Genomic DNA, 27,841 nt, shown 5'->3' on the forward strand with positions numbered 1-27,841 from the left:
ACCTAATTATCCTGGATGATGTTCTTGTCTTAGAGCAAACTGTTTTTAGCTTTTCAATCTAAACAGTGAAAAGGATGAGTTGTCTTTGATATGCCTAGTGTTTGTATACATAGGGAAATCTAGATCACATGCAGTAAAGCATGTAACTGCTTTACCAAATCCAGACTTTCATGCAAAAACATTACCTACTTGAGAACCCTAGGAAAAGCTTAAGGAGTCAACAGGAGATCCTGGAAGTACATGTTACAGAGTCATCCTTTAAAAAGCATTGATAAATTGTATTATATTGTTTGCAGCATTACCAAAGCCCTAAAAACACACTGAAGTTATTATTCTTCCATTATCTTACTTTACTTTTTCTCAAAAACTGAGTCCGTTTTAAAACTCATAATTTTTAATTCAATCTATAAAAGTCTATCTTGGGGTCCTCTCTTTTTTCTTTTTTTTAATATAGGATTAAAATCACTGCTTAGTAGCAGAATAGAAGCAGATTGTGGTTTTTTTTTTTTTGTTTTCAGTTATGTGATGTTCCTCTCCTGATCAAGAAGATAAAAAAATTAATCCTTGAAATATCTTTTTCTATCTTTTTTCACTGGAAGCATCGTGAGTGCCTTTCCTCTAGCCGAGTTGGGTTGTTTTTTTTGTCCCTAAGGGGCAAAGAATCCCCTTCTTCAGACTAAATTCAACGGTTCAGTATGTGATATTCTCCCTTAGAAGGGAAAGTTTCTAAAAGCTAAACCTATATAGAGAATTTTAACTGCTCAGTGTGATCACAGACTTCATCACATATGCCATGATTCCAGGAAGAATGGAATGGAAGGCAGGTCCCTAATGTGATTGGTTTTAATTATTTACAATGCTGAGTGTTTTTTAATGGGACTTATGTACCTCTGCTCCAGATAATTTCTCCATCTCTTGCCTTCAAAACTCAAGAAATTGTAGGGTTGCAGCATAGTTCAGCACTAATACTCCTTCTTCCAGCTCTTAAACACTGATGATACTTAATTGGAAGATGTGATGGATATTCAGACTTGACACCTTTTAGTTTCTTTTCTGTTTCTCTCTCTCTTTTTATTTTTAATACATAGTTTTGTTGCTCAATTGAAATCTATGATTCTTTTACGTGTCTCTGCAATGCTAACAAGCTTGAAAAGTAAAATAATACTTAATAATCTAGTAATGATGTATAACTTGGAAAACAAAGACCACAACTGTTTTATATTTTACTTTGGGTTCAGATGTATATACAACCCCATCTCAGCCTTAATTTGTAATGGGTTTTCCTCTGTTTTTCAGGGCTTTATAGACAAAAAGAAATTTTCTCCCATTTCTCAAATTCATACATATCCTTCTCATACACATTCTTTTTTACATGTTTTTTTATGCTCAAAGCCCTATAAGGAGAGGAGCAGTATCAGCCTCTTACAAATGAGGAAACTGAGGCACAGAGCATGGTAGAGGCCAGTCATCTCTAGCAGGGATGTACACAGCTGCAGGGAGACCAAAGTTTCCAGAGTCCCATGAAAGTGATCTCAGTAGTGGACCAGTCTGGGAATCCTTCTTAAGAAGAGCACTCCATATTAGCTAGTTTGTTTCTATGCTTGCACTAGACTCAGCTGCTTTCTTGAAGCATTATTTACATGAGGATATTGCCTAGCACATTGGCTTACTGGAAATGATAACTTAGGACTTGATATGGTGCATTCTGCTAGTTTGGGACAAACATGAATTCATGCAAATATCTATAGAGAAAGCATATTGAAAAAGAAAAAAAAAAAGAAAAAAGGAAAGTGATTTTAATGTGCCTTCCCATGTGGAAATTAGCCCGTCCCCTGTGCTGTTGTACAGTATAATTGTTTCCTTTGTATTGCATGACAGAGAATGTTGTTTCTTTTCCCTGACTCACTGATACTTGAGAAGAGCAATTACAGTAATATATTTACATTTTTAGGGAACTATAAAAGTGTGTCAAACACAAATATTTCACCTGATTGTTAATGTTCCAAACAGTAGGGTGTGCAGAACAGTCTTGACAAGAAATGTATGGCTAATGTGAGATGAGTTTTATGGATCTGCAAAAATAAATAAAAAATAAATCTCAACAGAGCAAAAAATATTAATATTTAAAAGCAAATACTAGGACATAACTCAGGAGGTGACAGCATATGCAGCTAGTGTGACTCATGCAATAAGCTCCCCATATTTATAGCTGGCTCTGAGTATGGTTCAGAAATGTCTGCTGTTTTGAGCATGTCCTCACTTTTGTATATCCCAGCATGGCCCCTTCTAGCTAAGTCCAGCAAGAGGAAATACTCCTCATTTCTTTCAACAAAAGCAGAACAAGTTTGAATGTCCCTTCATAAAAGATAATAAATAATATAAAAAAAGATCTGGGAAGTGAATAAATAAAGCCTGGAGCGAGCAAGCTTCTCTTTACAGCCAAACTGCTGGCACTGGGATGCTCAACTGGCTATTATTTTGTACTAGAACATTTGGGAAACAGAACAGCAGAATTGAAAGGCAGGTGACTTATTCTCTTTCAAGACCCCTATTTGGATAAGGAAATTTTCTCCTTGTGCAAATGCTAATGCCTGCATGCTTGAATTTTGTACCCGATTGATGAGGGTGATGCTTTCAAAGTATTATCATTCCTTGGTGTATTTTCTACATGTTAATTGGGCACTGGTATAAGGGAGAAGAATCTGTGTGCAGTACAGAATTTTTATTTTGACTAGGTGTAAGCCTATAATTTTTCAGCTGTGTCTGAGCAGTACTTTCAAACACATCCTTAAATGCCTTGTGGGGTAATACAAACCTGTAGTCTAAAATCATAGTTCTTTTGAGATATTTTGCTAAAAATGGTCATTGTGCTACTATGAAGAAAAAAGAGTAATTGAATGAACAACACTCCATTAAACTAAAGAGGTTGTGTGAGCATTCTAATTATTGTGGGCAAAACTGATTAACTTAGTCTCATACTCTGGACACGTATTTATGCAAATTGCAAGAAAAGGATAAAGGAATCCTTTCTCCGTTATGAACTCATGAGGGCCGGGAAGCTCGCAGTGGTGGATTAGTCTGGAAAAATTAGGAGTCAGACTTGGCTGTATTCTTTAATGGAAATATAATCATCAATATATCTTGATGAAATGTGCACTGCCATCACATAATACCCACTTGGAGGTGAAGTAAGGGCTGGAGGCAGTAGTCCAAAACCATTAACATCCCCCAGGGTGAATATAATAGGATGATAAATGCTCGCTGGGAAAGGATTCATTTCAGTTTTCAAATGATTTTGAAAGTAGAACAGAAAGTCAGTAATTTTATATCAATTTAGTCAACCCATACTTTAATTCAGTAATGAAAGACTTTATGTCCATCCAACCTCAGCGTATATGTAATGCCTGAGTTAGGTGTTGGCATTATTTTTGTTAGCTCAGTTTCACAAAGGAAGGTGCCTGGGTAGGAATTCTTCCAGTGTACAAAGTGATTCATTCTTCTACAGAACAGCATCAATTGACTGAGTTTCTTTAATGGAACAGAATAGAAAGGCACAGTCCCTGGACAGATATTTGGGTCAATGGACTTGCCCTGATAGCATCCTTTCTTTTTATTTCTGCCAGGAGTGATAGGGTCTGGGATGGATCAGAAACAAATGTTCATCATGGATATTTTAAAACCCTTTAGAGAAGGAAGGAAATGGCTTGAATATTCTGGTTTTTATATGAGGATGCAGTGCTTTAGCAACTTATTTTTCAGTGAAAAGAAAATAATCATGCAAGATATTTGGAGGTTGTATAGATGCTGGGGAATCTTAGTACTTCAATTTACCTACTCTCACTACAGCAATAGACACCTTGTGGATGACTGCAGAAGAAACATTTCATTTTAATTGGATCTCTAAAGTGTCATTAACCCCAAAGGATTAAGTTTTCTGAAATATACACTGAATAGGTTATAGCAGAGAGAACAATATAATTGTGTCATTTGATTTTAAACCTTCATACTTTTTAAATCATCCGCCCCATTTTAAGGGATATGAAAGCAGAGAAAGCAGTTTCTCTGCTTTTGAATGGATATAAGAAAACGTTATTGCTTTGTCTGAAGTATTGGGCTTTGAGAGACATATTAAAAATAAAATTACTCTCTCATGAACTATCTTGCTAATAAATCAGAATCTGGTATCTACACTACTCATAACTGAAAAAATGGGGCATTTTTGACCTCTGCTTAGAAAAATTATGCTGCTGCAAATGGATCTAAATTGACAAATATTTAGGTATATACAATTAGTCACTTAGATTTCACCTTTCAGTCATTGCCATATTTATTGAGGAGTTTAGTTCTTCTCGGCAAGTACATCATGGACTTTGCAGTGTCTCAGCACACCTGAATCCTTGTAAGACCAGATGTATCTAGCACACTGTTAGTAAAGTAGCAGCAAACACAAATCTGTGAGTTCTTACCTTTGACTTAAAGTAGAGAAGCTGCTTGAAGTAAGCTGAGTAGGAGTGATGACACTTGTACTACTCTCTACCTCTCTAGTTTACTGCCACCCTGAAGACAGTCAATAAAATTGCTGGTGCATAATATTTGTCTCTTACTACTATTTAGTGTCCTCTTATCAAAATTTAGGCACAACCCTTCCCACAAGCTCAAATTCTCTCTTAATGGTGTTCTTGTGCTTCTAGAAAATGGTCAACTTTTATCAGAGATTTAGGAATGCTTTAGCTTCTGGCTAGGTATGGTATGAACTAGAAGCCTGAGAGAAACAGTAATGAAATGTTTTTGTATTCAGAGTGGGCATTAAGTGTTGACTCCTAATGTCTGTCATTACAGTGTTGGAGAGAAATGCTAATAATGTGATAGGATGGAAGCAAACAAGTGGGTTGAAGATAGCATGGATACTTAAGTTTTTTTTGTATTTGGATAGTTGGTGGATAAATGAGAATCCTTCTTAACTTTGTATGTATGTGTTGCTCATGTAGCCAAATGTCTTGCAGACTGTCAGGGAGTGGACAGCACTGCATGGTCTGGAAAAGATCAGTGCGTTGCAGGCAATGTGCCAGCAGGCATGAAAACATCAGTGTCTGAGGCATGGAGAAAAAAGGCATGTGGTACATCTTAGCTGTAGGAAAGGCAAGACTTGCTGATAGCAAAATCCACAAAGTCAAACATTACCTGAAAGGCCACTATGCTGAATCCCAGCCAACTTCAGTTCACCTAAAATATACAAATACTTGGGTTAGTTCTGGAGTCTGAGAGCTGAGCACAAGGAGTGCAAAGATGAATAATCTGAGTGGTAAATCCAGGTGTTCTGCATATTTCTTTCATTTGCTTTGCAATTGTGCCTCTTTCTGCTGACATTGTTGGCATGGTGGTTTTGCTTTTGTAGTTTTTGTACTCAGCTCTTGAACTTCCAGAGATCTGAGAGAGAATGGTTGCAGTGTATTATTAAGTGTAATATAAAGTACATTATTTAATAACTGTAGTATAAAGTGTGTTATTATTCCTTCACGAGGAAGGAATTCCCTTTGTTAGATATGTCTCTCCCAAAGCCTTTTCAGGAGATGCCTACTGATGAGATTTGCAAAAGTAGTTGGCATCCATTTCAAAGGATTTGCTTAGGCCCTGAATCCTGCTATATGACATCCTTTAGTATTGCTACACCATTTTTCCAACAACTGAACTAAATACTTGTCTGTGATATGTCAGAGGTGCCTGACAGACTGCCACTGCTAAATTACTCAAGGCAGGTACCTACAATGACCATTCTTTCTGTTCAGTGATACAGGGAATGTGTTAGCCCTGGCTGAGAAAAATGTCAGACTTGTGGGAGAAGCAGAATCAATTGCCTGCAGGTAATGTCTTTCATTAAAGAACCTGTGAAAGAAATTCGCTCTCCCTGCAGAAATTCTCTACCACTATTTCCTATCAAGCCTCTCAGGTTTATCCTAGAGACAATCCTCTGGGAGGACTAATTGTGTGTAGATGTAATGGACTAGAAATCATTCCTTTTTTAGAATGCTAGATGAGTTGTAAGTGTAGTATTAAGCTAGCCTTTGTGCTTGCAAATGACCAAACTAGCCTCCTCCTGCTCACTTTTCCCAAATTTGGGATATCCAGAATTACAATTCAAATTTTAGGAGGCTATTGGTGCATACAGCGACAATATTTTATTTATCCCCGCAGGAACATAAAAATGATGTGAGGTTTTACATGATCTGCCTTTGAAGGCAAGGGTAATTTAGGTTCTTGCCAATAGGTTATTTGGGGTGGATTAGAATAAATTGACACAGAGTGATTGGTACTCATAAATATATCTGTGTGTTGGTTGCAAAGGAAAAGAGGTATGTAGCTACTTTTGCTATTATCTGCAGAAATATAGTAATATCAAAGCATAAAAGAAAGCACTTCAGAAAGGGTATAAGGAAAAGAAAGAGAAAGAAAGAATAAGAGTAAATATTAGAGAGTAAAGATAAGGAAAGATATCATCACTGTGGCTCCAGGGACAAGACCTGATGTTTGCAATTTTGGTGTCTGTTGTTTGTAGTGATGCTCACAGTCTTTATCTGTCAGAGGTGGGAGAAGCCCATGAAACACAAAGTTCAATGGGTTAATATACACTTCATTTTACATGGGAACATCCAGCTACTGCCCCTGGGGGGGCAGTTTTACACTGTCTGAGGCAACACTGCAAATCATGTGGAGGAGTCCTGTCAGAATTCAGGACATCCTTCTGGTTGTCCTAGATTGCCAGGACCCCTGCCATGGGGCTCAGAGACCTTGGCACAAAGCCCAAGATGCCTGTAGTTTTGATTGTGACCCATGGAGCAAGTTACCAACCTTATATGAAGAACTGCAAGCCACGACAGTTTAAGTAGAATGATAGTGACTTTATCACGAGGTGAAAAAGTAGATTTTTGGGGTTTTTAGAATGGGGGTTCAGGAGCAAGATGGAGGAATCTAGGTGTGTCCAGCCTTTCTCCTTCTTCTTCTTCTTGGCCTCCATCTTCTGCGGTGATGTTGGCACTTTTAGATTGGTTTAGAATAGAAGCCCACTGTCTAACATAGGTGATAGGTATTGGAAAGTAATTGTAAATATTGTACACATAGATTTTAGTATAAAATTATACTGCCCCGGGGGTAGGCAGAGTGCCACTGACTGTCTTGCTGAGTGGACCTCAACAGGCCAAGAGAAAGAATTTTATAGATAAGAAACAATAAACAACCTTGAGACCTAGAACTGAAGAGTTCTGACTCCTTCTTCGACCACCACGCTGGGAAAAGAGACTTTCTAATGTATCTCGGGGTCACTCTGACCAGTTAGAGTCCTGAGAGAGTCCTCTGGTGGAAGGCCCCAGAAATGAGTCTGGGGGCACTTCAGGGGTCTTTGATGGGTTATGACCCCTTCTAAGGCATGAGGGCTGCCTCCCTGAGCCAGTTATGCCCCATTGGAAGGGATGAATACCTTCAGACCTAATTGTGAATGTCCTGGTGCTACCCCAGGTAGAAGTTTTCCACATGAGCCAGGTGTGTAAGGGAGGACATTGGCATGATAAAAACCATTATCCCACCTAGCAGGATCTGCCTTTTCACTCTTCCCTTACCTGACTCAGAACCCGGCTTGTTGCTAAACAAAGGTTGGTTTGTTGAGGTCATTCTCCAGTGAGGGATGTTTGCTTCCTCTGTCTTGTGCAGATCAGAGGTTTTGCCACCACACATAAAAAACTCTTCTCCTCAATCTCATTTGAGGGGTGCAAACCTGCCCTCAGTAAAGCACCTGCTGATTTTGCAGATGGCTGAATTTTTGAGTCCTTAACCATTAAGTCAGTGTCTGTCAGATGTTTACTCATTTGACAAGAGACTATAATAAGAATTGTTGGAGAGCCAGCAAGCAGAGAAGTGGCTGATGTGATTAACTGCCTTTTCAAGTGATTTAGGTTATAGAAGTTTGAGGAAGGTTGTGCTCTACCTATAAAAACTCTTTCAAATGCTCCTCAATAAAATAAATAAATTCTAAAGAAGAAATAGCTTAATATATCCTTAAAAGTGTTTGACAGTTCTGTGCTGTTTTTTTCACAATGGCATTTTGCAGCTGTAGCTTTATGGAGCTGGAGATGAGACCTGGGAGAACTAAGCTGAGGGTCAGGCTAGAGAAAATTAAGAGAATGGGATCTTAAAGTAAAACTTCCCTAGACAAGTTTCAGTTCTGAAAATGCTTGTTAGCCTAGACTTTACTATGGGAAAAAGAGAAAGTTTTTTCAACCAGAACCACTCTGGTCTGTACCTCTCCAGCCTCATGGACTGGAGAAAAAAGAAAGACTACATCAATTTTAGACAGCATTTTACACTTCAGTGGGAATTAATTTTTTGGCTGGTCTGGTTTAATTGGTGACTTTTTAAAACTGAAGATAAGCTATTACTCCATCAAGGAAGTCCATTCCGTGAAAGGGCATTGAGGGAAGTGTTAATCTTCTGGATTCCTAAAACCTGTAGCACAAGTGCTATTGTAATTTTAATGTTTGAACCAGGCAAGATACCAAAGACTGCTGTCTGCTTATTTCACAGAATTTAGTCTGAATTTGAATTTCTCCAAATTCAAAACTCCAAGAATTTTAATTAGAAACTCTTAATTTCTCCCTCATTGGTCTTTCTTAATTTCTGAGCTTTAAAAAGTAGAGGGATTTACGGATAAATAAATAAATAAATAAATATAATTTTTTATTGCATTCTGTTAAGCCTACAAGTAAACTTTCAAAGACCTGTGTTTACAGCTGCAGTGCTGAATTATCACTCAGAGTAAGAAAGACAGCTGAATTCCGTATGCACATTGCTATCAATTTTTGAGTATTGAGGATTAATTTACTACCACTTGCCTTAATGTTTTAGTCAAGAACTGTTTTTTATATTATAGACTGAAGTCTACAACTTCTTAAAACAAGAAGTTTTAGAAAAGACAAAAATGTCTCTCAGATGAAGAGGAGAAAAGAAGTATATGTCACCTTTGACTCACAATTCAGACTTTTGCAGCTGTCCTGTAGTCATGGGCAGGAGTCTAAAATAGAAAAATGGTGACTCAGTAGTAATAAAATTATGCCTTGATGACCCTCCCAAGGATATTTTGAACTTTAAGTCAAGGCAAAGAAACACTGATTCAAATGCAAGGTGCCATATCTCTCCCCCTTTGTTGTATATTTTTCCTCTGAGGTTCCTCTTGCATCTGGTTTTTGAAAGTGTGCTGCATTGCTTAGTAAAACTGGGGATTAAGACAAAAATAAAAGTGGAAGAGTGATGATGAGTGTTTTATATTAAGGAAAAATTTTTGGAGGGAGAATGTAGCTGAGAATGAAAACGTGGGGAGCTGGAGCTCATTTCACCCACTGTAAAATGCCTTCTGCAAGGTAATGATGAAAATGTTTCTAACCCCCAGGATGAGGCTGTGAGTCAGCTAAACCCTCCTGTTCTGATCTAATAGGTCTATTGTAGTTTTTGACTGTGAGCCAGCTGTTCCATACAGAAGGCCCAAATTTGTCTTTTAGTAGTTGGGTGCAGTTTGCCAGGCAATGGTGTGAGTGAGGGGCTAGTGTGATGATGCAGAACGAATGAGTCCATCAGACTCCTTGGTTTATTTGCTGGAGTTTTTTTTCCAAAGGACATTCACTTTAAAATGTGCTCCTTTTCTAATTATGTGGCCTAAAAGATTGAAGTCATGTAATCAAAATATTATCTTAATTACACTAATTACAGACCCTTATACTGAGAGAAATCTCAGGCTATTTCTAATGTGAGCAACTAATTAAGGTCTAGTAGAATAATGACAGCTTAATTGCTTAGGTTTGTGTGGAGGTATCAATTTAGAAAAAAACTTGTATATAACCTGCTATAATATGGTTAAAATAGTCATATTCTTAAGTGCACTTAAGATAAAATTACAGTTTCTAAATTGGTTTAATATCATCAGCCATCAAGGGAAGTATCTTTAACTTAGGGTTCTTTATTGAGAGCTATATTTGATAGAGTGTGCTTCTAGACCAATATGAGGTACTTGATTTGTAAAATAGGATAAATAAATGTACCTGTTTAATATAATAAATAAATAACTGAATGCTATTTATTATTAATTTATTTATAATTATTATATATAACATAATCAATATAATTAATTATATTAAATAATATGTATTATTATTTATACTTGAAAAGCTACTTTGCTGGTTTGAGTTTTCACTAGAGAATTACTTTTGAAACCTTGGGAAGGCAGTCAGTGAAGACTGACCTCTGATGACTTGTGGTCATTCTTTGACTTTGGGAACTGAGTTTAAGTATGTCAGGTCTTTTGAGAAGAAGATTTGTTAAAGCTCTCTTTATGCTACAGGATACACAAAAATTTGAAGAGTCAATATAAACCTTGCTGGAAGGGCCATATCAAAAGGAACATGTGATAAGGAGATATGGAATCCCTCAGAACTCTGCCTTAGGCTTCATACATTGGTCAGGGGCAAGTTTCCTAAATTGGAGGAGGAGCTGCTGGGTCACTGCCTGCTAGTCATCATGCCCAAAGATTCTGTTCATGCTTAAAGGACGAATTAATTCAGAATTTTGGCTTACAGGCTGCATCAAAAATTTGCTTTGGTTAGAGGAGGAGAAGCTTGAATTTAATTTTACTTTAATTCGGTTCTTTAGCTTTAAGTTGCTTCCCAAATGTACATTTAGTAAGAGGATGAATGAAGAGAGTTTTGGTTAAAACAAGCTGTTTGAAACCTAGTAGTGTCTGACTGTAATGGTCCATGGCTCTTTTCAGTCATGGTGACAAGACAGGCAATTACAGTAATCTTGGCTTCCAGTAATTGTTGGGCTCTGGAGCCATCCATAGGCTTTAATTTCTGAGTCCAGCTTCTCCTGAGAAGACCAGGGGTGACGTTTTGGTTCAGCTGTGGCCCTAATCCTGCCCTGAGCAGAGCCAGGGACCCCAGCCCATCTGCTTTGGCCGGGCACCAGCTCAGGATCCTTGAGGACTGTGCCTGCCTGCGGGAGGCTGTGCCTAGATGATCCCCCAGGGCAGCCCTGCTTCTCCGCTCTGCACCCTCACAGAAGGGGTTGCAAAGCCTGTGTTGAAAATATCTCTCTGCATAAGGAGAGTGTGCTGGAGTGTGGGAAGGAGTCTACAGCTGACCAAACTTGGAGGGAACTTCTTCAGAAAGGGGTGCATTGTCTTGGAGCAAAAAAGTTTGTGCTGTGCCCTCAACTGCTCAGACAGTAATCCACACACTTAAAAGAAAAAAAAATGGAAATAATTAAAAATCTTAGAAATCTATGCTGTGAAATAATCTATTTTCTAGGAAGATTCATACGATACAGGCAAAGGCCTCTCCTGCCACAAACTGAGAATACTGCCTAGTCAACTCTGCTTTCTTCTTATGTCTGCAGGAGATTCTGTCCATTCCCACCATTAAGTTGTTTAACAAAGTAATTTTATTTGTTGGAAATTGGTGCTTACCATTAGACTGTTTTTCTGTGAAATTCTTTAAGATTAGCACAAACCTTGAGAATGCATGTACCAGCTCTTGGGTGCTGTATACATGGATGAAAATCACCTACAGAAATCACAGAATCATATAATGTTTTGAATTGAAAGAGACCTTTGAAGGCCATCTAGTTCAAATTTACTGCAATGAGCAGGGTCACCTTCCACTAGACCAGGTTGATCAGAGCCCTGCCCAACCTGACCATGAATGTTACCAGGGAAGGGACATCTACCACTTCTATCACAAGGAGCCCCTGCTACAAAGTCTGTCCCTGTCTTTCCTATAAGATCCCTTCAAGTACTGGAAGAGCTCATAAGGTCTCCTAAGAGCCTTCTATTCTCCAGACTGAACAACTCCAATTATCCAAGCCTTTGTCATCTCTTTGAGGTATTAATCTCCAGAATTGTTGAGCATTGGTGAGAATGACTGGGTTTTCCCTTTAAATGGATGTAGCCCTGAAAATGATACGTAAATACTTGGCATCTCTTTTGTGTAGGGATGAAGCCGGGAATGAAGAGGTTTTTCATTAATTTTTAAATTCTATTTCAAAGAAGTTCTTGATCTATTTGTCTCGTGAACAAGTTACCCCTACTTGTGATTGTGAGACAACAGTCCACTCATTATTTCTGAATTAATATTAGTAGATATCGCATGGTTTAGAATTCACTCTGAAGCTGCAAAACATTCACTCTGAAGCCCAGCAGCAGAAGATGATGAAGCCATTCAATATCTCTTTGATGACTCAGGGCAGACATCATGCTGGGAAAGAGGGGCTCTTCATCGTAAGGTGTTCTGTCCACCTAGACTTCCCAAGGTTTTAGTCTCAGCTCCATTAACACAGAAGTACTCTCTTCAACACTACATATTCCAGGAATTCCATCGTTACCTTTCCTCATATTTTTGAGTGTCTGTATTTTTGGCCTTGCAATTGAACCAAACCTAATCACACACTACCATCATTGACTGCAACATTCATTTTGAAATACTTCAGATCCTGTTTTCAGGTTCAGTTTTGTGTCTCTTGGACATAGTCTTGTTGAGTGCCATATCTTCCACACTGAGAACAATTCAGTCCTTAACTTCAGCTTAATCTTTAGCATCATCTTTCTTCATTGTCATTGTCTCCATGTGTGATGTCTCCTTTCCTTCCTACAATACCTTTCACTAGTCTCCATGATCAGAACTGTCTTAAGGAAAAACTGTACTCATTTTTCTTTCATTTCTTAGACTAACTAGCAATAAAAGCACAGGCTGTGAGCTGGATACTTTCAGGCTTGATTAGATTTCAAACACAACATTTTTTGAGAATAGCAGCTGGAGGAAACAATAGAAGCTGCAGAGGTAAAGGAACAAATTGTTCTGATAACATGTTTAAAAGTATGGTGAGAGTGCCTGTGTACGTAAAAGCAAACAAAGCCCTGCAGGCTTCTTTTACAATGTCTACATCAAGTCTTCTTTCTGAGACTGTGTTTTCAGCTATTCTCAGTCCTTCTATCTATATACAAAACAACCAAAACTCTTCTTGTCTAGCGTAGAGCTTACCTCTGTACATAGTGGTGTTGTTATTTTGGGACTTCATGGATTTTAGTATTCACAGAAACAGTTTATTCTTCTCCTATATCTTTCTAGATGAGAAAGTAGGAATGTAAAATTATCAGTGGATAGAACTTCAGCTGTGAAGGACCTCGAATTGACTTGGATGCTGGGTTAAAATCCAATCTTTCATGAATAATTCAAGCTGTCTTGAATTAGTGTGATGGTTCCTTGAGGATATACCCTTGGTTGCAACTGACACATGCAGTTGTCACTTACATACTCAGCTTTTCATTATAGAAATGCAATAGAACATTTTGGAAGTCCTCTGGTGCTAATCTCCTCATCTTATTGAAGCTGTTTTTTTTCTATGACTGAAATGAACGTCAGGAATGTGAAGAGTAGAATCATTAATTGCAAGTGTTCATGTTAGCCTATGTGGCAGCAGCTCTCTGGCCACAGAAAGCAGCACATAACTTTCCCAGGCCTTTCTGGGAAAGGCTGTGAGAAGATTAGAGGAAAGAATGAGAAACCATTCTTATCTTCGCTTGCTGCACCTGTTGTTGTGAACATGTGGAATGTGTTATGGAGATTTGTTTACCAAAGGGTGGTTTCTTAATTAGTCAATGGTGATGGTGAGGTGGAGGACCAATTAGGTCTACCTGTATCGTAACCATATGTAAAAGCAATGGGCTTCTTAAAAATAATATAATATAATAAAGAGATTGATCAGCCTTCTGTGAATCATGGAGTCAATGCTAATTATTACCAGTTCAGGGATGCCTCGCAACGACAACCCTATAGCTCCATTTGCAGTGTACATTCCTTTGTTGTGATTTGATGGGTCCTCTTAGTAGCAGATGATATGCCTGGTCTTGGTTCTTCAGACACTGGTACCCAGGAATCAAATTGCCAGAACCGTTCTTACAGCCACAGCCATATTGCTGTTCACTTACGAAGGACTGTGCAAGACAATTGTGATCTGAGCAAGCTTCTTTGCAGGCGAGATCCAGAACATGTTTCCTGAGCATGCATTTTGTACTAAAAATGGGAAAGTTTTTCAGAGCTATGTAGGAAATTGTAGTGGCCTTCTGGTCCTCCATCTGGGATCCATGGTCTTTGTTCTATGGAGTACTTCTGATAAAGTAAAACAGCTAGTAATGCTTTTAGTTGACATTGCTGGTAATCAGAAACCTGGGTAAGCCTGCAGTAAATAAAAGGTTAAATAGTGAGTCTCAAAAAAAGATAGTTAGGATATAACTGTTGTTAGTCCACTTTGAATGAGCCTTTCTCACTTCATAGCATTTCAGTGAGAGGCTCAGCACTATTGGCAATGTGTTTAATACCATGTCTTTTAAGTTTTTTCTTAATAGTCTAAATTCATAATTACGACAACTGAAATTATTCATCCAGTTTAATTTCATCTGTTTGAATACACTGGAGATTTTATTAGTTGCTTGCCCTCACACTTGTCTAATTTAAAAGTTACAGATAACTGAATATTTCTGTGTTTATGGTCTCTATAGTTGGGTCATGTCAGTTCTCACATTCTGTAAAATTTTAATAAAGGAATTTAGGATGAAGCTCGCTATTAAGTTGTGGGATGAATCCTGCTATTAATATTATGTTACTTTTGTAACATAATATTAGTAATATGTTACTCTTGCCAAGAGCATTCAAAACAACAAATCTGAAAAGAACACAGGGAAACTGTTCTCTTAACTAACAGTTAAGCATGGAGTTGGTGAAAAAACAATATGTCAAACCAATCTAATTTTCTTCTCAAATTCTCCCAGGGTAAGAGGCATTGTGGTTAGAAAAGAGATGGTAGGTGCCCTGCACCCTGACTTTGCTCAGGCTTTGTACACTGTCCTGACAGTCTCATTAGCAGACTTGAGAAACATAATGTGGAAGAAATTAATAAGGAGGATGCAAGGCAATTTTGAAAACTTTTTAGCACTGTTGGTGATTAACTGTCAAAATGAAAGAAGGAACTGACTGGGATTCTGCAAGGACCTGCCTAGGCTCTAATACAACTCAATATATTTATTAATGACCTGGATGATGGAATAGCCTGTGTGTTATCAGATTTGAAGCTAGAATGGACTGCAAGAATGACAAAAGACAAGGTCAAAAATGAAAATGATCTCTACAAAATGAAGAACTCGGCTGTAACAAATAAATAAGATGCTACTCAAGAGGGAGGAATCTCTTTGTAGAAAAATGAATGATCAATCCTACAGCATTGTCTTGGAGGGGTTCACAAGCTGAGAGGCAATCAACAGTTATGTTGATGAGGAGAAGGCAAACATCTCCAGTGGTCTGAGAGTTGCATGCTGTCTGCTCTGCACCAGTAGGGCCCTGAAGTGCAGGAAGGTTTCAGGTAGATATTAGGAAAACTACTTTTGCCATGTAAATGTCATGCACTGAAACAGATTTTCTGCCCAAGTTATGGCAGGCAGTAAGAAGTTTTGTAAGTAGGAAGCAGAAGGAGCTTCCAATAGGGTGAGAAGATGAACCTAACGAGTTTTGTATAATCCGCCCTGCTCTCCTGCCTGTTTCTAGCATCTCTAAGGAAAACCTGCAAAAATCAATGACCTGGATCAGGGGCAAGACTCGTGCTAGACATTAATCATAAGCTGGAAGAAACTTGTGCCACAAGTGCTCCAAATATATGTTTTACCTCAGTCTGCTGATCATGGAGCTTCCCAAGACTAGAGTGGAAAAGATCATCCAAAGTTTTATAGGAAATACCATATGCTGACAGTTCATACATTCATGGTGACTAAAACATGACTGAAGAAATACCCTAAAATTAATTCTGTAATGTTTCAAATGCTTGTTGTAAATGAAGTGAAAGCATAGTTGGAGATTGAAGAATTGAAAAGTTGAATTCATGGCAAATTAGGTATTTCTGTAGTCTTGAGTTGTATAGTCAAGTAGGTAGGTAACTGATGAAACAAAGATCTTCTCTCCCTAATTCTAAATTAAATACTGACATTACTGGAGAATCTAATATCTTTAAATGATATATAGGGCCAATATATTACCCTTTGAATTTTCTTTGCTTATCAAAAGTCCACTCTCTTTTACAGTGACTTTTTATTGCATTATTAGAACAATGCACCACACACATTTTCCATAAAAATGTAGTTGTAATTATTCTTAGGAAAAAGAATATAACAAAACACACATAAAGCAAAGTTTATGCTCTGTGATTTCAGCTGTTGGCTTTGAAATTGCCTTTAGTTGTAGAACTATATAAACTCTACGTTCTGGTGGTGGTGGCAGACAGTGCACCCCAGCACCCTCTTACTGTGAATGATAATTGTCCCCTTCTTTCTCATTCCCAGAATGTCTCCTAGTCTGAAGTGCAGATCACCACACTGGTCTGGCTGTGTTCACCCTTGCTTTGGTGTCTGTGGGTGAATTGGGGTTTAGCTGACTCCTAGAATACAAATAACTCCCCATGACTGTAGGTATGCAGAATCAAGGGCATTTTAATTAACTGATAACTAACAAATCCAGAAAGAAAACCAATCAATGCACTTAAGAAGATGATGTAATTTAGCAGATTCCTAGAATTTTTACTAAAGGTGAGAATAATGAAGAGAGTATCTTTGGTGCCATATCTGAGCATTTTGAAAGTTGTGGAAAAGGAGAAAGTGACAGGAATTTTTACTGCTGCTTTGGTAATGCATAGATCAGGATTTTAGGATTTCTGCACCACGAGTATAAAACCCTGTTGACTTTAGAGGTTAAACAATTAGCAGAAGAATTTCCTGCAGTTTCTGAATAGGCTGAAATAGTTTTAAATATATAGAAAAGATATACTGACTTAAGAAATTGAAACTTTTCTCCAGAGTATGTCTTCACCTTTAATCCCATCTCTTTTAAAGAATGGTTTTTTATTAATAAATGCTGTGATCCTTTGAAAACAAAGGGGGTTATTTTCAGTACCATCTGATGGGCCTGCCTTTGCCTGGCATATAATGCAGTTAATTTTATATGTGACTAATGAACACCAGTTATTTTCCGGGATAATTGTGACACATATGTGGAGAAGACTTTCATGTCTTAATTGCTTGACCCTGAAATTAGCACAAGCAGATGGGCCTGAGCAGATACTGAGGCTGACTTGAGGTAAGAGACCACTAATGCAGTCAGTAACATGTAGTGTGTGAGAAACTATTTTCTTGATTTAAATAATTTATTTCTCTTTCCAGTCAGTTTCACTCTTTTAATATCTTGTGGCTGGCTGATGTGAGAAGGATACCAGCTTAGTTATTTACCACCTGTAATTTGCTACACTGGAATGATAAAGTTGCAAGGTAAATTACTGTCTAGTACCAAGAACATAGAAAAAGATATTGCTTAATTATAAAATGAAGTATAAACTTTATTGTGGACTTTCTTCATAGTTATAAATAAACTGTTAATTGCCTATATCCCTGAGTACGTGGGGAGGAAGATAGTGTTTACTTTTAATTTTGGAGTTTAAGTAAATTTTAAGTTGTCTTTGTTTCAGAAATATCTTGTGTATAGGTTACATTACCTTCAGCCTACCCAGACAACATCAACAACTTCCAGCCTTTTATGTGAAGTAATTCAGCACCAAATGTCATTTGCAGTCTGTGTCATATGAAGAAGAGGGAATTGATTGGGGATTTGGGAGAGGGAGAGCAGTTCTGTAATAGTTGTGGCTTTGTTAGAGGCTGCTACTTGGTGCTGGATTGCTGTTTGACTGCCTTGTACTTGCACCTTCTTCGGTCAGTTCCTCCAGGAGGTGTGTCACAGGGAAAAAGCAGCCTGTTGTTGGCAAAGATAGTCTGACCTCATTAATGAGGCAGACAGGTGTATTCTTTAATCACAGCCCTAAGGCCTCAGGAAACCCTGGACTTTTTCCAAGATCAACTGGGATTAGCCTAGTTCTTTGATGTTGCTGTATACATCCTGTGGAGACTCTAGTGGAAGAGGGTGAGTGAATACTGACTGGCTGTGGTCCTGGGTTTCTTAGGCAAGAGAATGATTTGTGTGGGAGAAATTGGACCAAAGAGGAAAACTCTTTCATGCTAATTGCAATTTCCAATGGTAAACCCGGAGGTGAGCTGCCACAGTCAGGCTCTTAAACTAATTAACCAAATAGTCCAGCACCCCATGCTGTGTAATGTTACACAACTATGCATAAACAACTCTGCTGAAGATTTATTCTGACCCCAAACTTCCAACAGGCTCTGCTGAAGTCAAACAGGCTGTTTGAAGTGTCACGATGATCTGCAGTCCTCCTGTCTGATGCACTACATGCTTGACTCTAATTAACAGTAATCAAATAAGGAAAACCCTAATCAGCATTCAGCAGCTATTACCCTCAGCTTAGCAAAGAGAAAACATAATTTCAGAAGAGAAATAAACAAGTGGTATTGTGTGGAACTATAATAAATCATTTTAAGTGGCTTTGTGAAAAAAATGTTGTTGTAATATGCCATTAAACATGAATGCCATTAAACAATGAACTAAGGTTGTAAGAGAAAAAAAGAAGGGGCTGGGGAGGAAGGAAATTCCATCATATCCAGGGTTGGCTTCCATTGAGTCCTGTTTCTGGAATGTAAGAAGCATTTTTCATCTCTCTTGACTTTGGACTTAGAAAGTAAAGTGTAAGTTATACTGTACTCTTAGGAAATACAGACTTATAAAATAACTCTTTATTAAAATGCTACCATACATAGCTCATTGCAGTCTATAAATACTCATGATCTTGTGATGGGGACTTAGGAGGAGGGTTCACACAGGTATCAGTACCCACCACATCCTGATTTGATCTATATGCTCTGCTTCCTACCTTCATAGGATCTTAAGGAACCTTTTAAAACTTTTCAGGGTGGTAGAAAAGTCATCTCTTAGATAATGTTTATCACTGAATACAAGCTTTGAACCATGAGTCCCTGTACCTTTATGCTACACTGCTCCTTGCTGCATGAAGAGTGGTCAGAGAAGAGAAAGGTTCTCAAGAGAGGCCTATGGTCACTACAGTAACCTGGAAGCTTCCTATGGTCTAGAAGATAGAGATGCTTTCAGGAAATCATTTTCTCCTTTGAGTGACTACAGATGATGAGATTCCTGACCTGCCTGGGCATCCAAAGAGCTCAGCCTTTGATTGTCAGTTGTTCATTCCTTGCCCACAGGTATACTCTTCCTACTATATCTGAATAATTGTTTTGCATCAAGTCCTTTGAACCCACTCTCAGTTTCATTTCAGATGCTTAGCTTCAAATTCTTTTTCTCCTTTCCCTGTGTTCTCAAGGACATAAATGGATGCTCTGTGACTGAAAGCCTTTATTTCCTCTTAAGTACCATGAGTTTGTGCATAACTGTAAGCAATTTCTCTCCTGACTGTGCAATTTCCCTTGGTGATGTTTAAAGGAACATTTCTAAATTCTATTTTTAAACTGTTAGGAATAGCTCTCCAGAGCTTCCACTGCTGAATACTAATAACTTTTTATATTAGCATAAAAGGATATCTTCATCAAAGTTCACCATTTTAGGGGAAGGTGGAAGTATATGCATCTCAAGAGGCATGAGGAAGCTGTTCTTAGGCTCAATGAGGTTTTTGTCCTTTTTTTCAGCTTCCATAGTTTGGTTAATGCCAAATTAAATTAAATGTGCCAAGGATCGGCAGTGAGTTTTTGCTAATGTGCATGCAGGCCTTATCAGAGGGTGTTAGAGAATGCTGATTTCTCTCAGATGCATGTAATTTTAACACCTACTCAGCCTGAAACTTAGATTACTTTGTCCTAGGACTTTTTATAACTGAAGCTGTTGTTGGTGATTTTGGTATTTTTATGTAAGCCCATATGGCTGCAAGGAACTGCAGAGAGATGTACAAAATGGAACAAAAGGCAAATAATGTACTGGAAAACCCAGACTGCTGTTCAATATGTCTGGAAATTGTGTAGCTGTAGGCAGAGTTCAATTAAATCATCCTGGGTTTATGTAGGAAAAGGATTTGCAACCACTGACTTGCCCCTCAAAATCAGCTTTCTTCTTTACCTCAAGCACATAACTCATTGAATAAAACCTAAGGTGATCCTGGTAGGCCAATATATATCCTTCATCCATGAAAGATGAGCAGTCCTGTCACACAGAGGCCCTAGAAGCTGTACCTGGTGTGACCTTTTCCCACACCGTGTTGTGCAAGTGTTGTGAATCTCCAGCTAGACCCAAGTACAACTGAGTAAGGAGGAAGGGCATTTCCTGTCCTTCAATCCAGATCTTGCTTTCACAATTCCTTTAGAAATGTGTTTTGTGCGTGAGCTGCAGAAGTTGGGGGAATGAGTTCAAATTGCTAATATGCTTGGATTATTTGAAGAAATATGTATTTCACAGGTATATTACAGACTGGATATTGTCAAACACTGCATTTCCACGAATCTGTAAGACCTAAACACATTCATTATTGCTCCTTCTTCATCACACCACTTGATATTTTAAGATTTTGAAGGTAAGTGAAAACTAATCCACACATACAGCATACACATTTTTGGCTTTTTAAATTTCTCCTCCTGCAACCCAGGTGCCTAATGTTTCCAGTCTGAAAGATTTCACTGTGATCTAAAATGTATCTGATGTATGATGCAGTCCCAAGGAGGAGCTGAGGCTCTTGTGAGTGGAGTTTTGCTGCCTAGTAGCAGAGCAGATTGTCAGTGTCCCCTTGTCTGTTGAGCTCACATCCTGGTTGAAATAGATGGTGTTTGGAGGTCACGGCACCCAGCTATGAAATGCGTTGGCACAGAGGGACTGCACTACAGGGACTGCTGCATTTCCCTGGCATGCTGCCCTGGGGTGGGACAGGGGAAGCAGCTGGATACAGCGACTTCTGCTGCCACCACTGACAAGCTGTCAGGTATCATGAGTCAACACACTGTGCTTCTGATCTGTGAATCCTTTTGCTTGAACAAAAAATGTTCAGTGTCTATTACCTCTCATCACAAATTTTTATGAAGCAGCATGAGGTTCTAGGCTGGATGGAGCTCAGGAGTGAGAAATACTGCATTATGGGTTTTTTTCATCTGTTTCTGTAGTTTTTCTCTTTTATGCTGGAGTAATACATTTCCTCAGAGATTAAATATACAATTACTCTTTGTGCAGACCTGTCAAAGTTGAAATGTTGAAATTGGTATGTAAATATCATATACTACTGCTGCATTAATTGATGACTGAAATGAATAATTTTATTCAAATTGTAGTTTTAATTTTTATTACTAGGGTTTTAAGTGCCTGGACCTGGAAAGCACTAAAACACTACAGCAGCCAGATTCCATTGGGCAATATTACCCCTGTGTTGATATTTTAATGAATTAAAGTAAATCCAAGACTTCTTACACCTTAGATTTCCTTACTTTTTCAGTAAGTATTTCATTCTATGGTTTCTAATATTCATAGATTAATATGGGAAAAGACCTATGACTGACAGCTTTTAAGATTAAAAATTAACACATTTAAGTATATTTCCTAAAATGCCTGTTATATTCTTTCTCTGTTTCCCTCTCTTTATTATCTTTATTCCCTAATTATTTTGGTGCACTACAAATATGTAATTGGTCTTTGAGAAGTGGGAAAACATGGAATTGTTTCTTTCCCCAATGGAGAAAGAGTGCATGTTTTAATTTTCACTCTTAATTTCACCTGTCTCTGCTGCTTTGGCCACAAATACATGTTCATTGCTCTTTATTGTTGTATGCCATAGTCAGTGATAACATGAATTTTTTTTTCATTGATATTTTAATATGACTCTGTGAATCATTCAAGTTTTTAAAAAAGTCAGTAGCTGCTGCTATCATTCATATTTTCTTACTTCCTACTGCAGAAATTTTATGATCATAGTCTTTATCCTCTGGTAATGCAGAGAATGAAGCATCTTGGGAGGGTAAATCAATGTTTCTGAAATTTTGAACAATCTCCTGGAAATGTTTCTTTTAGCTGTATAAAAGCCTGAAATACCTGCTTCTAAGAATCTTTTTAAAGCCAGGGTAGTCCAGGCACCTGTGCCACTTCTCTCAGGTTTTGTGGGAATGCCTCTTTTGATACCTCATACTTCTCATTTTGCTGGAGTCGGTAGGCCCTGGTCTTTTGCGGGTGGTTTATGCAACTCTGAGTCACTGAGCTTTCATTAATGTAGGTTGATCAGGAGCTGCAGTATTTTGGAGCACACCTCCACGTTTTAAGTCTCATAAAGATCAGGTTAAAATAAATCTGCTGCACAGCTTGCATCTACCCTGAATTCTTCCACAGTGGTGGTGTGTTTCTGGCAAAGCAGCAGTGAAGTGTCCCTGGCCAATTGCTACAGAACACAATATTTTCCAGTGTGATAGGGTTATTGCGCACACAGTAAGTCTAAACTTCTACCATGTTGCTTCCACCTTTTTTTTTCTCTTTTTTTTACTCTAGGGAGACTGCCTCAGAGAATAAGGATGTTGTTTCAGTCTCTTCTGCTAATGCTTGCCACAAGGGTAAAAATACTGTGTGTGATGGACTGTCTCTGTTCCACAGAGGATGAGTAAACTTTCTCATGTGTTTCATATGGGCCACTGACATGTTTTAAAATGAAACTGAAATCTGAATTAAAAGAGATTCTACTTAAAGAGGTATGAACCAGTTCTTTTGCATTGTTCTTAAATGCATTCTTGACTTTGTTTGCAAGTCAGATTTGATTAAATTTGATATTTCTCTTAATAACTTTTGTTTGCTCTGATGTAAACATATTGTAGCTGGATAGATTCTGTAACTGGTGCTAAGATTGTGTTTTGATTAAAAAATCCCAGAAGTTTAGGTTCTATGTTTATTTTATTGCTTTTTTTTCTCTGTTAAGATCCTTTATCCATAGTAATAGCTGATCTCGTAGGAACTTGACAATTTATCCTTCACTGAAAAATTCCTACCTTCAACATCATAAGGGAGATTAATTTTTCTTAACATCACTCTTTAGTTCTACTAAAAGATGTCAAAATGTCTGCACTTCAGAATAAAAGTGTCTATTTTATCAGCATAGCAGATAGTGTACATGCAGTAGTGCTTTCAGATTTTAGAAATGTCACTGTATTTTTATTGTGAATTATCACTGACAGACTTGATTTCAAGAGTTAGAAACCAAGGTATTAAAGGGGAAAATGTGTCTAAATGAGATGATGTAATCTTAAAATGTGAGTAATTACATGGTAAATTGAGAAGACTCCAAGTAATTCAGTTCAAACTAAGACTCTTCCAAACTGTGGTTATTTTAACACTGAGCTAAGTATTTTGTTCACTTATTTTAAGCTGTATTTATATGACAGCCTGCCTGCATATATTACTCTTCATTGTTACAGAACAAAGAGCATCAACCATGTTGACATATGGGTACACTTGGGTCATCTAAAATGCCTCAAATGATTTTGTAGTTGTGTATATTGTGTATGATTTCCAACCACAGAATAAGGCACCCAAACTGTCATACAAGTGCCTACAGTTGTCACGTTTCCACAACAGAGCCTCAGCAGGGCTGAGCACAGGGATGTTAATAAGCCATTCTGTGATCTGCTTCCCCTGTCCTATTTTGCAAACTTGCCTGTGACTATTGAAATCAAAGCTTTTGCCAGAGATCCACTAATTTTTTTTTTGTAGAAAATATCTGGTTAAACAGTCCTTTTCTGTACAGTTCAGCTCTCATTTCAATACATTTCTTAAATAAAATATAGAGTATGTTTCATTTCTATGTGAAATATCATTATAACAGGAAGGCAAACTTACCCATTTGGTTTCCAATGTAAATTTTTTGTTTAAAAAGTATGTTTGGATAGTACTCAAAACTTTGATCAGTAACCTGGATACTAAGGGATCCAGACAGTACTGGTTTAATCAAATGAATGCACTGCTGAGTAATTTAGAAAACGTAATTGTTTTCTGGACTTGTGGCCTATTGTGACGCAAAGATACAGCTTCTGAGAAGACAGCTGTTAAAGGAAGCAATGTAGAATGAAGACATAATTTGAATATTTCTTCACCAGAGTAGTCTGACTTAAACAAAAAATATAACAGAGAGGGTATGAACTGAAAAACTTTCCTATGAAATCAAGTCCTAAGGATCAAGAAGGGAAAAAAATAAGGGTGAAGGAGGGAGGGAACTTTCAAAGCATACGAAGGATCCAAAATAGAAATGCCATTTTCTCCACAGAAGAGAAATCCCCACAGAAGAGGGCTGATAGCATTTTGGAATTAAGCCTGGAGAGAATGGATGTTTAGTAGCATCTAATGCACTTTAGCTGGCTGCAGTAATGGTCCTCTGGGCTATAACCTTCCCAAAACAATGAAACACAAAATTCTTCAAATAAAACATACCATGTGTCACATGCAGTTTAAGCTCCCTCTTGATAACAATTCTTAATGTAAAACCCTTCTCATAGGATTATTTGTGTGACAGCTGTCACAGGTGCACCTCTAAAACACTGTTTAAAACACTGCACAGGTTTGTCTTTGCCAGAGTACGGACAGTTTTTCCATTTCATCTGACCTACAGGTGAGAGAGCAGAGGTGCTTTTTTGTGCTAGATACCTCTGCTGTTCACTGGGGAAATGGGCTCTGTTGGAGAATATTCCTCCCTGAGGTTTTTGCTGGCACACAATGGAAATTTGGGAAGGGAGAACTGCAACTGTAAATTGCCTGCATGGGAAGTACCGCAGGGGTAACAGTGGGTAATATTTAGGCATGTGACAAAGCTCTTAGACTTCCAAATAGTTCCAAAATTTCAGTGGCTTTTGTGAAGCATGTGAGCCAGATACAGAATCACTCTGCTCTGTCTAGACCAAATCATTATTTAAAAACAAATGGGGCTGATAAAGTATTAAACTGACCTAACAGAGGGATAGAACCATATTTGTTTTCCTCACAAGTCTGCTAAACTCTTATCTGGTTGAACCTTAACAAGTTCATTGAGTTTAATCTAGTTTTATTGAGCTCCAGTTGTTTTCTGCGATAGCTTCCTCTGTCTTCTCAGTAAGTGTTTATGAAAACTTAAAGTAGTTAATTCTGTTCAGACACTAAACTATTAAAGAGGTATCAGTATGCCCCACGTGATTTGCTAGACACAGCAAGACAAACTACCGTTATCAACCGTAGTCCTTAAAATGTTCTTTTCATTGGGCTGTTGGGAGCTGGAGGTGTCATGTTTGTGTTTACCTAGATCTGTGTCTCTCCTTGGCTGACAACAAGCTTCTCTCTGACACTTGTAATAGCTGATTTTTCAATGCTTGGGATTTTTGCTTAAAGGTAGATTGCTGAGGGCCCGGAGGCTGAATTTGGCAAGGTACATTTGATATAAATGGGCAGGCAATTCCCTTGGCTTGGCTTTATGGCTTTGCAGCTCCCCTGCCCTCACCCTCCCAGGCTGTGCAGCAGGGCAGGACTGTGTTGTCCCAACCCTGCTGTGATACCAAGAGACCAGGAGCATCCTGCAGCTCCACTGAGCATCATCTGTGCTCTCAAGGAGTATCGACACATGATTATCTGCACCACTTTTAACAGGACATTTGGGAAATAAGTTATCACATCTGCCTCTGCTTGTTTGGTTGGTTCTGGAGGTTTTTTTCTTTCCTGGAGGAAGGAAGAGTAATCATGAGATGACAGGCCTGGCATGTTTGCAGGCCAGTTTATTTTTTTCCAACAGTGTATTCTGGATTCTAAGTATGTTCTCAACATTAAATTCTCTTCTACTTAAGATACAGTGCCATGTTGCCACTGAATTGACTGTCAAACAGCCAGTTTCTTAATGCTACCTGGAAGACCTCTAACACATTATGCATATTTTGTTTGTTGGTTTAAAGTTCTTTAGCAACTTATTTACTAAAAAAGAAAGAAAAAAAAAACAGAAAAAAACCCAAAACCCAATAAAAAACCAAAACAAAAAAACTTTAAGTTTTCCTAGCACCTGCTACACTGATGTTTTGTTTCTGTTTCAGACTCAGGTCCTGGAACTAACTCTCTGTGTGGATTAGAGCCTTAAACACTTTCTGATATTTTTTTTTTCATTGCTTCATAAAAAATATGATTGATTACAGAAGACACTGACACACAGAAATAGATGGAAAAAGTTTTAGTGCTGGTTTTGGAGCCAAATCTAAAACCTCACATGTATTGCTGAGAGTCAGCAGGATTTTCCAGATTTGCAAACTGTAGGATTACCAGAAGGGGGGAAAAAAATGTAATGTCTGCATGAAAGCAATTGTAGAGATATTTCAGGCTGTACAAACAGTTTCCAGGGTTATTTTCAAGGAATCTGGAGTACATAAAAAGCCTTCAAGTAAAAGCTGTGTATCAGATGATTGGTGTCACATTGCTAGCAGTTGTGACACAGACATTTGAAGAATTACTTTGCTCCATGAATATCATGATAGTAAACTACTGTACAACAGCTGTCAAAATACATATTGATAAATCTTGACATTCTCCAAGATTGTCAGATCCTCTCTTGCTTTTTTACAGGAAGTTCATTAATTTTCAATTGATGGTTTAGACTTCTAATCAGTGTGGCACTTAATTATAAAGATGCCACATAGAGTTACCAAGATTCCATTTTTCATGTTCCTTGTCTTGTTTCTTGGCTCAGGTTAAACTCCTGCTAGGATTGCTCAGTGTGTATTTACAACTACTACGATTGCAAAATGAGCATAATTTTTGTCAGCTTTTTATCAGTTCTCCCCAAGACAAATTATATGACAAAATGCAGACCTTGTAGTCTTGCATCTCTGTGAACACAATGACATGACTTCCAAATACTAACATGCAGGAATTATTCATGTAAGACTGTGTATTTATGCAATGGTCTGATTTTAATAAAGTAGGATAGAAATCTAACTTTTTAAAAATAAATGAGTAAAACCGACCTAAAAACATTAGGGATACTTTGTGACTATTATTTGCTTATCAATGAAGAAAGGTTTTGCTAAATCCATCTTCTGCTAATTATGAAAAACATTATAACAAATGTCAATGTTTTCTAACACATACATATATATATGAGAATTTTTTCTGTCTACATATTTTTACCACAGCAAAAAGCTGATCTTCCATGTTGCATGTCCTGTGTCAGGTTTCTAGTGGAAGCTTTGTTGAACTCATGGTGATTTAAGGACAATGACACAGAAAAGCTATGAAGTTAGAGCTTATCACTTTTAAACATGACAAACTTAACGTACTTTGGAAACAACATACAAACTATCAGGTGCACAGGCTGCTTGTCAAGTTGGAAAAGGTAGTAGCAAGTTCCAAAACCCAACACATGTTAGGAACAATCCTTATGACTTCCAATGGGAAGGCAGTGAGATTGATATACTGTTTTATACCTGTAGAGCACAGAATTGTTGGGAAAGGAGATGAAGTGGCTGTCTATAAGGGAAAGATAAAGTTATGATTTGAAATGCCCAGTAGAATTGCGATTTATCACTCAGGAATAAAAGACCAGGAAATTGAGGGATTGTTTTTGTTCTCTCACTGGCAAGTAGACATATTTGTCTGTATGACTTTACTCTGGTTTGAAATGGTTGTTCAGATTAAGACACAGAAAGTTCAGGGTGAGACCAGAGGTTTTGGCAAAATTCTTACACAGTGTTTTGGTGTTTCTTTCAAAATCTGACTTAATTCCTCAGAAGGGTGCCCTGCTGTGTACAGTGGGTATATTCCTCTCAGAGCAAAATGAAGTCTGAGGGTGTAGTTATATAAAACGGATTTTCTTTGGGGATGCTTCAGATATTTAC

The 27,841-nt window shown here is 37.9% G+C and overlaps 1 long non-coding RNA gene across 4 annotated transcripts in view; it reads left to right on the forward strand.

Annotated features, from left to right (window-relative positions):
- LOC139592977 (uncharacterized) overlaps positions 1–27,841 on the forward strand; it is a 124,353-nt gene that overhangs the window by 51,986 nt on the left and 44,526 nt on the right. The window contains exon 2 of one of the 4 annotated variants that reach the window (XR_011680157.1): positions 22,506–22,702. The exons of 2 other annotated variants lie outside the window; for them this stretch is intronic. This is a non-coding gene — a long non-coding RNA (uncharacterized lncRNA). Of the gene's footprint in view, positions 1–22,472; positions 22,703–27,841 lie in introns of those variants that run through there. One more of the 4 variants, XR_011680155.1, reaches the window with a different exon arrangement.

Source organism: Agelaius tricolor, unplaced genomic scaffold (genome assembly GCF_023055355.1).
Source record: "Agelaius tricolor isolate 1412-34295 unplaced genomic scaffold, bAgeTri1.0.p SCAF_9, whole genome shotgun sequence".
In the NCBI taxonomy this organism is placed as follows: Eukaryota; Metazoa; Chordata; class Aves; order Passeriformes; family Icteridae; genus Agelaius; species Agelaius tricolor.